Here is a 17,965-nt window from a genome sequence, read left to right as displayed (position 1 = left end):
AATGATTACTGATTACATGATTAATCAAAATAAAAATTTTATTCCGATTACTTGATTAATCATTAATTTAATATTTATCTTTTATCGATCCCTGTTTCTTACAAATTTTAAAATTGTGTTTATTTATGAATATGTCTTTTCAACGTCGAATCTTTGTTGATTATCTTATGTTACCAATGTTACTGCAATATTGAAATAATATTGAACAAATTAATATTAAAGTCGCTCATCCGAGAGCAGTATGCGATATTCTCCATGAATGAATGTAGCAGAGTAATTTTTTTACGTTATGCAAAAATTGCATAGAATAGATAAAAGGCGTAACATTACAAGATTCTTCATCCATATGAAATAATTGTTGGAGTATAATTTAATTAAGGGCTCGAAGATGAAAGGAAATGAAATGTTTTTAAAAATATTTCGTTTAGTTTTGTGTAAAAAAATAATTTAGAGATCTGATATTCTTGGAAAAATTTAAATGTAATGATATAAATATATTCATTACATAAATATGTTGAATCATATTGTTCCCGAATATTAAATTGCAACGTCTGTAAGATATTACTTCAATATTGAATATTTTTACAATGCTTTTTCAACAATTCATAAAGTTGTAATTCAACGTTTTTGAGAGATATTGATTTAATATAATGTAATATTATTTAGAACGTTATTTTATAATAGTACATTAATATTATCGAAGCCTCCAAATCATGTCAAAGTTTATTCAAAATGGTGTTTAAGGTAATACTACTATAGCGTGACAGTACGGCTATTCAAAAGTTAGATTCCATTGCGCGCTCATTGACATCGTACTCCCGCTGCAGTGAGAGAACATTTTTGGTTGCGAGTGTCATTTACACGCTCTTGTATATAATACGTACATATTATAACGTAATAAATATGTGGCATTCAATTACATTAAGAGCACTTTACATTTACACGCACGCACCCATGTGTATTAATAAGGTGGATATCCACCAATTAACTGCGCAAAACGTTTGCGAACGTTTGCAAGCATTTTCAAATTGAATAAATTCGGTGAAGCCTTCAAACACATATAATTAAAAGAGAAAACACTAGAGAAAGAATAGAGAAAATACTACACGCAAAATATTCACGAACATTTGCAAATGTTTGTAAGAAAATGCTTGTTTGGTGGATATCTACCTTCAAGTAAAAACAAAAGTTCTGAACTTTAAATTGCATACAATCAAAACCACATAAGCTTTTACCAACAAGGAATCCGCAAACTGTCCGAAAGATAGTAAAAGGTCGTTGTTGCAAACAGGGAATATTTTGCTGATTAATATCTTTTTGTTTGTTTTTAAATAAAAATTAAATTGTGCAAAAAAAATTTAAAACTTTTTTTGTTCATCTAATATATCTATGTTACACACACTCTGATTGGTTCCAAAAAATAGCATAAAAGATTTGAAACAATGTCTTGCGTTTTGTGAGATGTATATGTATCATGTAATAATGTAATTGATAGAAAAGGAAACAGAACAATGCATGCACTGAAGCTGAATCCACGTTTCTCTGAGAACAATATAGCAGATGAATCTCACTAACAAACTATTGTCCGATAATTGTTCAACTCTGTCTCTATCCAGTTCGCTATTCCATTAATTCATTTCCTAAATTGTATAGAAATTTAGGAAGATATATTTTAGAAATACTCCATATAAAAAAGTCGTTTTTATATACAATAAATAAATCGATTTTCGGTATTTACTTCATTTTAATCATTTCTATTTTAAAATATACTTTGTATGATACACTTTTAGATATAAACTTTATTTATAAATATAAAAGTAGAAAAAACAGTTTTTTAAAAAATTCTTCTATTTTTATATTTGTAAAGTTTTTTTGCATCTCTCATTTACCTGTTAGAAAAAATGTATTCGTTTCACTATTTTAATTAAATTATTTGAACGAAGTATTTTTGTGCCTTTCTCATTTTTTACTGGACTAAAAATTTTTGTAACATGAAGTGTTTATTATTTTATTTATTGTTGCTTATTATATTATATAATATATGAGAAGCACACACACATATACTTGCTCATGTAAACGATTATCTTTTAAATTTATCGTGTATATATTTGTGTCTCATTCAGATTATTGGCTATGCTCATAGAAAATCGCGCGTATCTTTTCATGCGAGAGGAAAGTACGAGAAAGTTACAGACGAAAATACACAATAATCGATCCCCTAGATACTTGAAAGAACGATCGTGTTCAACTAAGTAGTGGTTATCAATCGCATAATCGGAAAACAATAGGATTTATTTGCTAATTAGGCAATTAGGTCGGTCAGAAAGGGTGATCCGTAGATTATGGTCGACTGAAAACTCAGCGTCGGTCCGACAAGCGTGCAGTGTATGGGGATGTAGAGAGGAGCGCAGACTATTTACTGTGCATACACCGTGGCAATGTTGACCCTTTAGACGGGGTTAGAACGAGCGGGTTGCCGTGTGCAAATTAACAATGTTTGTTCGCTTAACCCTTTTGCTCCTATCCTTCTACTGTTCGTCGTTTTGTTTTTATGGGGTAAAATAAAATTTAAGAAACGTCGTCTCGAGGTGTCCGCGGATATATGTAATATATATATCCGCATGATTATTAATTGTCAATTAATGCTCGAATACATCTATAATACACACATTTCCACATCCATACTCACAAACATTATCTACTTACGCAATTCATCCGAACCCTGCTTCCACCCCTCCTCACCCATTACCTATAGATTTTTTGGATGTATATAATACATGGACACTTACCCGGTATAACCTACTTGCATCCTTGCACACCCACACTTACCCTCATATTCTTCTCCACTTTCAACATATCAATACATCTCAAAACGTTCCGACATTTTTCAACATAACTCAATGCATTCTTACTCATTCATATTATCCTCACTGCTATCACTAAACTAATCCTTATTTAGTTATTTCACACATCAATGAACTTGAAAATGTCTTAACGTAACAAAATACATCTTTACTCATTCGCAATCGGGATATTTTAACGATAAATAATTATAAAAATATAATAGGTGGAAGAGAAAAGGCAACGAGAAGGTGAGAGAAACTGCTATAATAAATGGAAAAAAGAAAGAGCAAAATCCCTCTTCTTCTTTTCAGATTTCTCACCTAGTGACGACGACTCCCCCCCCGTCCTCCTTGCTACGCATATATGGAGTATCCTGCGGCGCGAAGGTCCCTCCCATCCCTCAGCCTTTTGCGAAGCTACCAAATTAAAATTCGCTACATTATATACTTTTCTCCAAACTTAATTTTTTTAAAAACGCAAACAGTGCGATAGGAGGATGTTAAAAACTGACCGATTTTTACCTACAAAGATGTAAGTAAAAGGAATAGCGTTTCTTATATAGGTTTTGATCTCCTGAATACGATAATGTTAATAAAAAGTTCGGGATTGATAGGGAACACCTTGAAATTTAAGCATGAACATGGTGTATTAACAGAATTCGAATGCTGTATACAGCTATCACAAAATGCATCCGTGTGAGTTTTTTGAGGAGAAACAGGTGTGTGTGTGCGCGCGCGCGTGCGTGTCAATCTTTTTGTTCTTTTTAATTCGTTCTCCGTCGAATCCGGAACCGCAATGAAATATTGGTTCCATGTTTTTGTATTTTATTTTTAGAGTATTTTATAATAGTTTTATATTTTTTTTATATTTCGTATTTTTTAACTTTTTACACCTTTGTGCGCAGAAACCTCTTTTTACCATCCTCCATTATCCCTTTAATTATTTTGAATAGACGCGCATGTCATATATATTATAATTATATATGTATATATTTATGTGTTCACATATGTTTATACATATTTATATACAGGTATTCATGCATAAAAATCTTTTTATCGTCATATGTATTTCTATTAATAAATGAAAATACATATATCAATGAAATTACAATGCAGTCGCGGAACGCAGCAAACGCATTAAACAGTTTCTGTAATGGTCTTCATATGGTTAAAAATAATATGACAAACGATAACAACATATTATAAGACATATATCTAACAATAGTTATTAGATAACATTTCATTACATGGTAGCATCTCTGGAAAAAATTATCATCTGTATCCCGGTTTGGGTAATGGTTTCGTTAACCCCCAGGTTCTTCTATATATAGATTATTATATATTTGTTCTTAAAAAAAGCCTATCAAAATCAGCAAATCAAGATCACATAAAAGTTTATTTTTATTGCTATTTTTTAAATATAAAAAGATATCAATAGTTTACGAGAGAAACTTTAAATTTAATTCTGTCAAATTTTGACATGAGATATAAAATATCTCATAAATTATTCACTGTTTTATTGGTTTGTGATAATTTTAATACATACTTTTATGCATAGCATCAAAAATCATATAACTTTTTTTCTTGAATTATTTAATTTATAATCTACAACAATATGTACCTTTTTTAAAGTATAGATATGTTTTTATCACATTTATGTGAGAAATATTATGTTCTTTTTATAGCTATATTAGAGCCGAGATAGTTTGAGAAAACATTTTAAAAGAGTTACACATACATATAACTATAAATTAATTACTTTTTTGATTTAAGTAATAATTTAAGTCCTTTGGCAGTCATAATGCGAAGATTATAATATATAAGATCAAAGAAATCTCAACTTAGCCTCTGTTTTTTTCTTATGTTGAAACGTGTTCGCGTTCCGACACGACATATATTTCCTGATGTGACACGTGCTTCGCATCGATGTATCTCTTCTTCTTTTGAAACTGTTCCCTGCGGATAGAGTTTGGTTACGCCATTTCTGCTTATTCGGCATACACGACCGGACGTGACGTCACTGAAACTACGCGAAGTGTTGATTGTACGCCAGATGCGACTTGACACCCGGGGAGTTCTACCTTCTCGCTATGATTCACTCGTGTGTTACCGCGACTGGTGTTACTTTGTTTTTGAGCAATAGAAATTTGGATTGGATGCAAACAGATCAATATAAGAGAACTTTCATTGCTTTGCTATATACTGTGTTTATTCGTTCTCACCAATCAGATTTAAAAACACTTATTTCTCTATTTTAATGATTTATGATTTTTATCTTTAAATACCTTCAAAAATTGTTATCATTATTTAAATAATAATATATTACATTATTTATAATTAATATGAGTATGTAATTCAAACGTAAAAATATATTATTTATTTAAGTAAGCAGGGAAGGAGGTGTAATAGGCTTCGTTTCGCGTGGAAAGTCTGGAAATTATCAGATTCAGATTTTAAATTGTAATTTGACTCTTATTCGTCTTTTTATTATACTTATACATATTTTACTTTGTCAATTTAACATTGCTTTTTGATTTAATATGATCTAATTATATTTTTGATGCATTTTTTAATCTTAAATTCGAAAAATACGTGTAAAATAACTGTGCGGTACAATATTTTTATTCTATCACACAGTCATTTTACACATGTAATTTTCTTATGTTCTACAAAATAAAAATGTGGATTTAACAGTAAATGGTGAAAAAATTTATATATATTCTCCTGAGAATGGAACATTATTGCTGGATGCTGCATCATAAAAATCGAAAAGCAAGGCATAAAAGGAAATCATACAGACACGACTTTTCTGGCAAAAAAAGAAGAAACTACAAGTTTTTTACATAAGGTTCAAATGTAAGTATTTGAGTTATACAATTTTTTAAATCTTTCGTGATCTATTTTATTATTAAATATATTTAAAACATATTGTAAGAGTTAATTTTTTGTTATAAAGTACAATAATTATGGGTGACGGAGCAAATTTGATATTATTCTCGAAAAGTCGTGTTCCTCTGGGCAAGGGAGGAGGTGGGGTGGACTTCGTTTTGCATAGAAAGTCTGATGTTTCTAAACAAAAGAGCTATATTCTTAAAAAATATCGCATAAAATCTATAGGGAAATATAGCGTTCGTTACTGTAGCATTTACCTAATTTTTGATATAAAATATTTTTCAAGAGTAGGACCACAGGTGGAGTGCAGAAATAGTTCTTAATATTGTATAAAACAGAAATAAGACATTATTTCTTAAACTTTTTTCTTAATAACTTTTTAACGAATATAAATAAAATTTTTTTTTTTATACGGTTTTCACTACATTTTATTGCAAAATACTTAAATTAATCCAACTCAATTGACGGAAATTTCATTCTCTTTTCAAAAACATATTTTTCACTAATAACTTTTTAATGAATAACACCTAAAACCTGTTGGAGGTCACTCAAGGTCATGACCTTGCACAATATATGTCAAGATCAAAGTTATCGGTAATTACTCGTCTTTTCTGTAGTTTTACCAAAGAATTAATTATAAAGAATCGAAACGTTTGTTCTTGATATGTTTGTATAATTGTTTAAATTAAATTGTTCGTTAATTTACTTGGCTCGTTACCCTCTTTATATTTATATTGAATTATAAAAGAGTTCTTAATTGATAAATTTTGAAATTATAAAAAAATAAAATAAAATGAAATACAATAGAAAAAATGTAAATATATATATATAACATATAGAAAAAAGGTTATGTACTGGTATAGGTTTCTTAATTAAAGCAGCATTCTCTTATATCTCGGAAACTAACACTTTATTTTAATATTAATACTATTAAAAACATGATCTGTTTAGATGATCGATTACAAGTTAAAAACTAATTTATATATTTAATCGTTACTTATTTCAACCGAATTCGCTAATAAAAGCCCACAAAATGAATGTTATATTATTGGGACTTTCCTAAGTCAATCAGCTTCATACTTATTTATATGCGTGCGAATAAGTCTGCTATTTCCATGTAAATAGAAAATAATTAAAAATTATTAAAGGATGTATAAAACATATTAAAAGCTAATAAGAGTCACGCATCAGTATTAACAAAGAAATATCTTCAAAACTACACATATGTATTTTAATAACACATATATATTAATAAGTATACAAAAAGCTAGAACATTTTTAAATTTAAAAGTAACAAAAATAAACCTTATGATAATAAAAAATCAATTAAAACTCCTTATAATTTAAAAACAAATTGGAGAGAACAAAGAGCAATAAGAGTAAAAAAACCACTAATATAAGTGACAAAAACCATATATTCGAATAAATGGTTTTTGTCACTTATTAGTGGTGTTTTTTTTTTAATTGCGCGACGTCTTCTGCACCCGACTCGTATTGCCCTTTATTCTCTCCAATTTGTTTTACAAAAATACAAGAAAACTAAAAAACAGATCGGCCTTGTATTTTGGCTCTCTTCATGTAAATAGAGTTGCGTGTCTGTTTACTGGCCTTTTTTTTCGAGTGTATGTACCAATGACTCGTATGCGTATCGATATTGTTTGGGATCAAAGCGCACGCTTTTTCTTTTCCCCCTTTGCCCTCTCTTTTTACGTCTCCATCTCTTCATCTCTGTTGAAGTTAAGAAGAGCGTTGCAAAAATGTCCTCGCGCGTGCAATCTCGGGTGCACGAAGGTCGCCGTTTTCAAGATACCGTGGCACATCGCCGCGATATGATCCGACGCGATGCAATGCGATACAACGCGATACGTTTCTCGTTGCACTATAGTAGTCAGCAATTGACTTACAAGAGCTCGCGTTGCGCACCGGTTATTAATAATTCGTTACCAGGAAACGATCAATTCCCGCAACGCGTATACGCGAGTAGAATCAATTTGATATAGTCAAGCGATATCATTGAAAAGGCTGCAATGTATTGCTTAGTAATTACATATCATCGAGATCCGTGTATATTTCGATTGACTGGTATTGTTTTACAATAAAAGGGTAATATCATTTTAGTACACTGAAAATCATTTCTAGTTAATGTAAATACACGAAGCACAGAAGATTCTGATCGTATTAATCATAATTCTGATTACCTCAACTAAAAAAAAAATTATAATATAATATAGGTGATTTTTACTTGAATTTCAATTAAGAATGTATTGGAGTTATTTCAACAATAGCACCAAATCGGGAAACTCTTCATCGGGAAATTATCACCGCAGTTAACTATATCACAATTTAGAGGAAAAAATAAAGGCGTTGAAGATAGAAATATAAATGACGAAATCTTAAGTACCGGCAGCAATTTTTTTTATTTTGTTAATGTTGTATGAAAGTATCAACTTTGAGTTTTAAACAAATAAATTAGAATTAAAAATTTTTAGTTTTATAATGCATTGTTGAACCTCGTTTACAAATTTTTTTTAATTTCCTCTTTTTATGATTAATATGAGTGTTCCGAAAGTTGTGAGGTGCCTGACTATAGGCAGCAAAAGAGATTCCCTAGATGAAGAGTTTTTGATTTCTTCATAATTTTTTTTTGTATTTTAATCCCCTTTTCACATTCTTTATCTCACCAAAATCATTGCTTTACTTTCGGAATTGAATGATTTTCAATAACAGTGTTGTTCTGTTTCGCAGTTCAAAATGATTACAAATATATATATGCATATATATAGTATACTAATGTATACAAATTTACACTAAATTATTTAAGAATCCAGCTTTGTTCGTTATAGGCCTTTCATTCCTAAAATTATTCTAATATTTCATAATATAAATATTTTCTATAATATTTTTGTAATATTGCATTGAATAGTAATATGACTGCAATATTGTAATGTGTAACTGCAATATTACATACTGATATTTATTAATATCCACATAATGGGGTAATTAGAAAATTAAATAAAAAAATATTATAATTGTAAAAATTAAGAAGGTATTCTAGTTTGACTTGTAAAAAAAATCGAGGAAATTTGAGGAGAAGGAAGGAAAAGATGCTACTTTGTCATTACAATGAATATTTCAGTTAATTTTCTACAGTTACAGTCTTTAATCTACGCGTGTACGTGTAATATTGTATAAAATAAGTAAATATGCTTTGTTTGTACTTTTATCTGAGTCTGATACTAATAATTAATGATGCTTAATCAAAATAAGCATCGAGGAATTGATGAGGGATTGAGATGTACCCTTGGAATCAAGTTTTACAGGAGTAGTTTTACAAACATTTTAACGTGAAAATAGCCTCCTATAAATATGTTATTTATACGTTACTTTGATGAAGACTTATTATTAATATATCGCTATCAGATGAAAATGTAGACAAAGCGTGAATTCGCTTATTTTATTAGGTGTTCGGTCCGTTTTTTGTGTTCAAAAATCCATTTATTTCGAAACAAAATGAATGAACAGATTAATTAAAGTATTGTCCAGCACTGGCTACTACTTTTTCCCATCTCTCAGGAAATTTTCGAGTTCCATCTCAAAAAAATGACTCGTCTTAGGAGGTGGATCATCTTTTGGAAAACGGACCGAACTAATTTGTACTTATATCGTGCACACACACACACACACACACACACACACACACACACACACGCATCATATACATATGTAGCTTATATCATTTTTTACTATATTTAATATTTAAGGTATTATTATAGCAATTGTATTCTCAGCATTTCTCAGATAAATTGTTATTCCCTGTCATTTTACTATGAACTTATTAATTTTTTTCTAGATCTATTTACTTTAAACTTGGAGCTAAAATTGACACTTCTTTATCGACCCTCTTTCTATGATTTACTTTTCAGATACCTTGCATCTTTCTCGTCTCTTTCTTTTTTCTCTCTTAAAAAAAATTGTATATTAGTATTTAAACGAAATTTGTGTACTATTTTGTTCTCAAAATAAACTAACTTTTATAAGTTTGAAGGATTTTTATTTCGTTTATTTTCAAATAATTTATTTGTTTATTTTTTAAATCTTAAAAAACTACATATAGGATATAAACATATTAAATACATTCTAGTTTGCATTAAACTGATATCAATGAATCAAATACGAAAACAAAGATATAATATAAAAGTGTCACTGGCGATCGTTTAACGGCTATTAAATTTAATAATTGTAAAAAAGAGTTACGTTCAAAATCGCTCGGTTCTCTTGGAAAACTCATTTTTTGCGATAGATCCCTCTTTACTTCCTCTCACCACTAAAACAATAAAAATATGCTATTAATAATGGCCAAGTGACAAATATGACGGAACTTCCGACGCGAGCCGGAAATCGCTAAATGCATTGCTATTCCAGTCCGCAGTTCTCATAAATGTGGTCTGTCGTTTTTCGGTTCATAAGATCTTATAGTATTCCATATTGTATATTGTTTCCTTCCGCTTCTTTATTTTTATTTTTATCTTTTTTTCGTCAGTATATGACACATCTAACGATTTATTTGCAATCACTTAAGACGTTTATGTTATTTTATCATAAGCCTTCTTGTGAATTTTTTTCGTTTTTTGTTTTGAGATATGTTTAATATGGATTTTTGCTTTCCGGATGTATTTTTATAATTTGACACCCACTATACTTCCCATGGCTGCTTGTATTTTATGAATCGATATAATTAACGATAAGATATTTTACCTAATAAATGAATATCTATCGTACAATAAGTGCATGATAGGATCTTAGATTATCTTGATTATTAAATCTTATTCTCTTTTTATAGAAATCTTTTTTTTTAGAATAATATTTAACTTTAATATTTAAATAAAACATAAAGTATAGTTTTAAAAAATTTGAATATAAATCTTGCAATATTTAGAAAGATATTCTTTTACACATTTATAGTGCGATTATTTTTAATTTAAGTCACATGTCATTAAAGCGTTTTTCTTTTTAAACAGAAAAGGTATGTAAATACAAAGCAATAGATAAAAATTATTATGAAAATTGAAATTAAATCAAATCATTTAAAATTACATTACAATTTTAAAAAAGTCACACAAACTGTAAAAAATATATTTTAATATATGCTTATGGTAATATAAACAAATTTTTTTAATTCAGAATTAAGCATGGATTTGTTAGAATTTTTGATTGGAAGAATATTATGAAAATATTTCAATTAATGAGATTTTTACAATTAAATATTGCGTCTAATGCATTGTGGGATAGTTGTAAATTGAGCCATTAAAGATGATGAACATTATACTGATTCTACTTTCCAGATTGTTTATTAAAACTTAATTCTGAAATTAATACATTATATAATTTATTTTTATATACACACGCGTTACTCGTCAAATAATTATTTACAAACACTATGAAAACAATTAATATATTTAAATTACAATAATAATAATAAAAAAGTTATCATATATGCAGAGTGAGTTTAATAAAAAGTTCTTCCTCTTATCCCTAATCGTTTTAAAAAAAAGCAAACTTTATCAGACTCTCTCTCTCTCTCTCTCTCTCTGTGCGTGCGTGCGTACGTGTGTGTGTGTGTGTGTGTGTTTTATTTTGTCCGAATTTATAAGATTGATCATAAAGTTATGATTTTTATACATTGTGTGTGAATTATTTGTTTATTTTTGACGCCTTCTGTCACATTTAAAAAAAAATATTAGATTAGATTGTTTTATCTTATTTTTTGTTGATATAGTTCAGAAAAGAGAGGCTAATTTTTATAAATATCAAGCGAAGTTGAACAACAATAAACATATATATTTAATATACTAAGCTGAAATAAATTACGCTATAAAATTAATTATTAAATAACTGATTGTAATTTTTTCAATTGAATACAAGTTACTACAATTGCAATGAAACACGTTTTGAATCACACAGATAACGGTTCTCTTTGATTATTCCTAGATACATAGTGATATCCGAGAATAATTGAGGAAGGAAGGCGATAGCAAACAGATTCCGCACCCTCCTGAACATGGTACGATCTCTACTTTATTGTCATTTGTCATCGCGTTGGGAATAAATGACCGTCTCAACAGCGACAATACACACACGAACACACACACACACACACGTAGCAAATCACTCGAGGATTATTCGTCGGAGACAGAGAAGGTAGTTCTCGAGTATCGTGATTAGATACTTGATCAAATCGTGACTGAAATTCAATATAATTCACATAGGTTGCGTAGATATTCACTAGATTATTATTCATAAATTTAAAATGAATTTACTTTTTATTGACATCATCAATCTTATTGACGAAATATATTATTTTTGGTCTCCGTCATTATGTTTGCGGTTTTCTTCTTCAATTATTTATTTATTTATTTTGACAGTATGTACTTGAATAACTTTGGTGATGCAATTTAACAACTATTTTCTATAATATTTATTATATTACAGTAAGAGAAGAATAATAAAATATTATTATTACAGTATAAAAGAAATGTAAAAATTTGCTAAGCGTGATAGCTATTAAATTTTCGAATTTCGAATTGTATATTAATCATGGAAAATATAAAGGAGATATTATATAGATTATTGTATAGAGATCAGTGATTTTATACATAGGTACATATAATCATTTTATAAATTACAAATTAAATTTTATTTACTTTATCTCTCTAGGCGTAGCATGTGCGAGCATATAATATTATTGTAGATATAATAATCTGATCTAATCAGATCTAATTTTTATTAATTATAATATATTGAATAAAAATTTTTTAAATACCGCGCAGTAAAACGCTTGCAAGTATCCGAAATTATCCACATAATCGCATTTCTGGAAGAAGGATACAGCATGCGTTACGTAGCGCAACGTGTCGGTGTATCTGTATCTATAGTGAATAGAGCGTGGCACATCGTCGTACTCGCCTTCAATTTGCACGTAATCACATATATAAATTGGACCGCGAAGCAATGGAGAAACGTGTATTTTTCGGACGAGTCGCGTTTCCGCCTTTACGGCAATGATGCTCGCATACGCACTTGGCGCGCACACACTCATACCCACACGCTCATACGCACACGCGCGCTCACACATACAGCAGAGAGGGTTTGAAGTCGTGAAATACCGGGGGACTGACGAACTTCGGAGCCTTATTTCTGACACACGTATGATGTGCAAATTCCGACCGACAACGTAGTGCACAATGGGTTACGCTAATGTAGGCGGTAACTGTTATTTTTCAGAAAATGACAAGAGCACTTCGAAAATCCCGATCAAAAAAAGACATCACATAATGATCCTTTAACTTCAGGATAGAGTAACTTCGTCAAGAATAGTCATAATGAGATTTTTAAAAACGCATTTTAAAGGGTGAAATTTCTACTTTCGAAATCGGTAATTGGTATTTTAATTTGACTGATTTTTGATGGAGTTATTCGGATACAAATGGATATTTGTCAAATCTAAAAAATACAGTATAATTTTGTACAAACTTCAGAAAGGTCTATATGGCGTGGGGCGTGGAGTAAAAATCACACAAATTTGCCGTTTACAGCAATCGAAAGAGTGAATCTTTACCTTCAATTTTCTTTGTTATTAATCGTACAACGTTTAGTAAAAAAAACAAATTAAAAGTAAAGATTCACTCTTTCGATTGCTTCGAATCGCATTTTCGGGTAATTTTTACTTTACGCCATACACCTTATTTGTAAAGTATGTGAAAAATTTTTGGATTTGACGGATATCCATTTGTGTCCGTAGAGCTCCGTAAAGTATCAGTCATATTAAAATTTCAATTATATAAATTTCGAAAGTAGAGATTTCACCATTTAAAATGCTTTTTTTATTTTTTGTCTGCGATGATTTTTCACCGAGTTACGGTGTTCTGAATATTGCCCAATTTTTAGCGTGTTTGAAAGTGTTCCCTAGATTTTGTTGAGTAGGGTACATTGAAAAATAACAATGCTATCATGATTTACGCAAATAACAACATTTCAATTGCATTTCATATCATGCGTATAAGCATATATAGTACTATGTAATTTTCAAATGATTCATCAGAAAATGTACGAGAGTTGCTATTTATGTATTCGGAATAATAAACAAAAATAAATATTTATCATTTAAAATGGTTTTACTGTTAATTATCAACTCAACATTATTAAAATAAATTAAAAGTATAATGAGAGAAAACTTAATGTATAATTTTGTAAAAGGAGCAATTGTTGTAACAACTAATAATAGCCAGCTCGGCAAGCAAGTTGTTTTTCTTGCGATAAATGCGGTTGCCGTAGCAAAAATTTAACACGTGCTTGGATGCATCCAGTTTTGCGCCATAATATATGTATGCAAGGTCGCCGTAGCTGATCAACGTGAACATTTACTACTGTGTGCAAGTAAAGCCCGGTTTAAGCAAGTAGGGATAGCATTATGATTATATATAATTTCTTGTATATGTTATTGAGAAAAATAATTCTGTCTCTGTTGCAGCCTGTCAACGAGAAAGCATACTTTTTGGATTAAAAGAATGTTATTACAAATTGTGAGAACAATTTGAAATAAAATTAAATAATAACAAAAATCGTGAATCGTATCTTTCTTATATGATTAAAATTTGTTAGTTTATATTACGTATATTACAATGCGCAACATCCTATGAAGGTAGAAAAAGTGTATTTTAATTTTACCGATATAATTCCGATATCGCGTTTCCTATATATTGTTTACAATATACCAAATTAGAAATAGAATTATGACGGATTCTGCAAATTTAAATCGTCTAAAATAGGCTTAAAAGTTTCATTGCGACAGCAATGTGTGATAATGTAGTTATCATATGATAACCTTAGGACTCTTGTGGCATTGCTGCACAAGGTGATTTCCATCACAAAATAGGAAAAAGTATAAGTAAAAAAATAGAGAAGATATCGAAAAATTAAAACGGAAATTATATATTTACCACGTGTATTTTGTTTAAAACGTTCTCGGCATGATGTAATAAAGAATTTATTCTACAGTAATTTCTTTATTCTAATTTTCGTAATTGTTTATATATGGATTAAATTATTAATTTATACAGTATTTAAACATTTATATAAAAGTATAATTATATAAAATATATTTTTTTCATTGAAGTTATATACTTTTCAATATTATCGTTAACATATAATTTAGTTAATATTTTAATTTGATAAATTTGTTTCAACAATAAAATGTTCAACTACTGTATATAAACGTATATACATTTTAAATAATGCATTACAAAACAAATCATTTAAAATAAGATTCATGTATTGAATAAAATTTACAAATATAAAAATTCCAAACGTTTCAGGGTATCTATCATGGAATAAAGTAGGAATGGATTTCGATCGGAATTGTTCAATTATTCCTTAGATTTCTATTGTGTTTTTTTTTAGGGAAAACGGAATAATTTTTATCGGAATCCATTCCGACTTTGCTCCACGATAGGTATCCAGTTCACACTGAACCATCTTCAGTGGATAGAAAAACTTACAAGAAGTGAGTACACATAAAGTCATATAGGTAAAAAATTTCTTTTAAAACGTAATCTCCTTACGGACTCTCTTGATTCAAAAAACTATGAATTCCTGTGGGGGCGAATAAGAGGTTTATTATAAGACATCTTCTTTGTGTTTTTGTAAGGTGAGTCATTTTATATTAGGTGTACAAATTAGTTCGGTCCGTTTTTGTGTTAAATGACTCGTCTTTCGAGGCGATCATCTTTTGGAAAACGGACCGAACTAATTTGTACTCCCAATATTTCTCAACGATTTAAAGAATATAATTTTCATGAATTTTTTGAAAACTCAAGAGGTATCTCAACATTAAATCCGTAAATTTGATGTAACTGATTGTAAGAATCACAAGAGAGAATAATTGCATTAGCTGAGAATGACTCCAAAGATGGTCGAAACGTCTGTATTTATGTAAAGTAAAGGATTTGAATAAATCCATTTATTATTGATTGCGTATCAACAACAACGCTGCACTCTCATTCGTCCTCTATCACAGGAATTTATAGTTTCTTTTAAAAATCTTGACCTCGAGTAAAATGCTACAAATGCTCAATTCGGTAATGTTGATGTGAACAATATTAACGAATAATTTAATTAAAAAATTACACAACTTTTGTATTAATATTATTTTTAATAAAATTAAATTACATAGTAATTTTTCTATAGTCAATTCTATTTGTTTCTTTTAACAAAAACGTTGAACAATAGTGTTAAAATAATTACTAATATAAAATATTAAATTTCTTAATATAAATTAACATATAAAAGAAGCGTACGTACATAGACATTTTTTGTTACATACATGTATCTATTAATTGATATTAAAAATATATATTTCATTTTTAATTGATCTCTTTCTTTCGCTGACGTCTATTTTCGTTGCAAATGACTTCTAATTTTGGTGACTAACTCTACTTTCTTAATTTTTTTACTCATTTTCTTCCCTCTCCCTTTCTCATTCCTCTCTCTTCTAAATTCCTTCAATTTTTCAGCCATCATTTTTTCCTTCTCTGGTTTCCCTCAACATTTCTAACATTTTTTCCTACCAGTTCTTCTCAGTTTCTTGTCTTCCACATGTATTGTCGTGTTTTTATCTTCATTACACAAATTCTACATAGTTTAAACAGTTGTTAAACAATTAAATTGTTAATTCAATTTAATTCGTGATAGTACTACGGTAGTTTATTAAAGTCACGTTTCAAGATCGACAATTGTTCGGCGCGCAGTTTGGGAAGACTACACACATTAGTATATAAATTCATATATCAATTCGCGAAATTACATATATATAAGTCTAAGCCAGACTGTTATAGGCTTCGAAATCCTTTATAGCTTTTTGTTTTCAAATCTCTTGATGTTCTTATAATAATGAGGATAATATAAGAATTTTAATATTTATGTTAATCTTTATGTGTATATGTATATTTTATTATAATATAAAAAATATCTTATAGAAGTTGTTATCTTAATATATAATTTTCTTTCAATATCTGAGAGAGAGGGAGAAAGAGAGATTTTTTGTAATTCAAATATTAAAAGTTTTCAGATTATAAACTATTGAAACTAGGAGATTACGGGGAGAGTAAAATCGTCATACTTTTGAAAACTATGTAGAGTAATCTTATTTTCTATTCGGTTTTAACAAACAGGTGTTTTTACCACTTATGGAATTTTATAAAACAATAATATATATCGTATACAGACTGTTAAAAGATGATAGTTTGCGGCATGTAAACTCAATTAAATTTATTTTTCATTGGCAACAGATGATCGAATCGAGGATTGAATATATAACAACAAATAAAGAGCGATAATAAAATATGCAAGAAACAACGCAAAAATAAATTTGACGTTAGTCTCAATCTTTCATCTACAAATTAAAAGTTATTAACCATAGCTAGCTTCTGCGGATTTCAAGATAGCTAAGTTAAGGAGAAATTTCGAGATGAAGCTCGCAGACAAGATTAAGGCTATAGCTATGGCTGTCGGAATCGGAAGTAAAGGTAGTGGAGGACGAAGGTGGAGAAGAGGGGAGGTATGAGGGAGAGTGCTGAGCCAGCATAGCCCGCTTGCCAGCCTGCACATCGATACCAACCAGTCAGCCGGCAAACCAACCTATCTACCAATAAACCCACGTCTACAGCCGATAGAGAAATTTTTCTTCCCAGCAAAAAGCGTGTTACTGTACGCGTTGATTTAAGTGCAATTGAGATTTCACACGTCATTCAATTGATTCGTGTCATTTCGCGTTATTATAAAAAATATTTAATTATTGTACTTTTTAATTCTTACGCTTATCGAATCCGAATCTGAAGTGAAAATTTTTAATTTCAAAGATTTACTCATAGCGGCGGTTAAAAGTCCGACAAATTTTTAATTTATATGACATGTTACTATAATACAATAAAAAATGTCGCTTATATAAAATATATTAAAATTTGTTTAATTCAGACATTTCTGGAATCGCTGATTTCGAATCTAAAGTAAAGATTTATAATTTTTCTGAAAAATACGAAAAAATGGCAAAAAAATGGCAAAAAATGGCAAAAAATGGCAGAAATGTCGATTTAGATACATTATTATCTTTAGAGATTGATTAAAAATTCTGTGAGTAAGACTTTACCCCATTCTAGTATCATTGAAAGGAATAGGTA

The sequence above is a fragment of the Cyphomyrmex costatus genome, unplaced genomic scaffold (genome assembly GCF_001594065.2).
Source record: "Cyphomyrmex costatus isolate MS0001 unplaced genomic scaffold, Ccosl1.0 scaffold15, whole genome shotgun sequence".
In the NCBI taxonomy this organism is placed as follows: Eukaryota; Metazoa; Arthropoda; class Insecta; order Hymenoptera; family Formicidae; genus Cyphomyrmex; species Cyphomyrmex costatus.
This window is presented reverse-complemented; position numbering follows the sequence as displayed.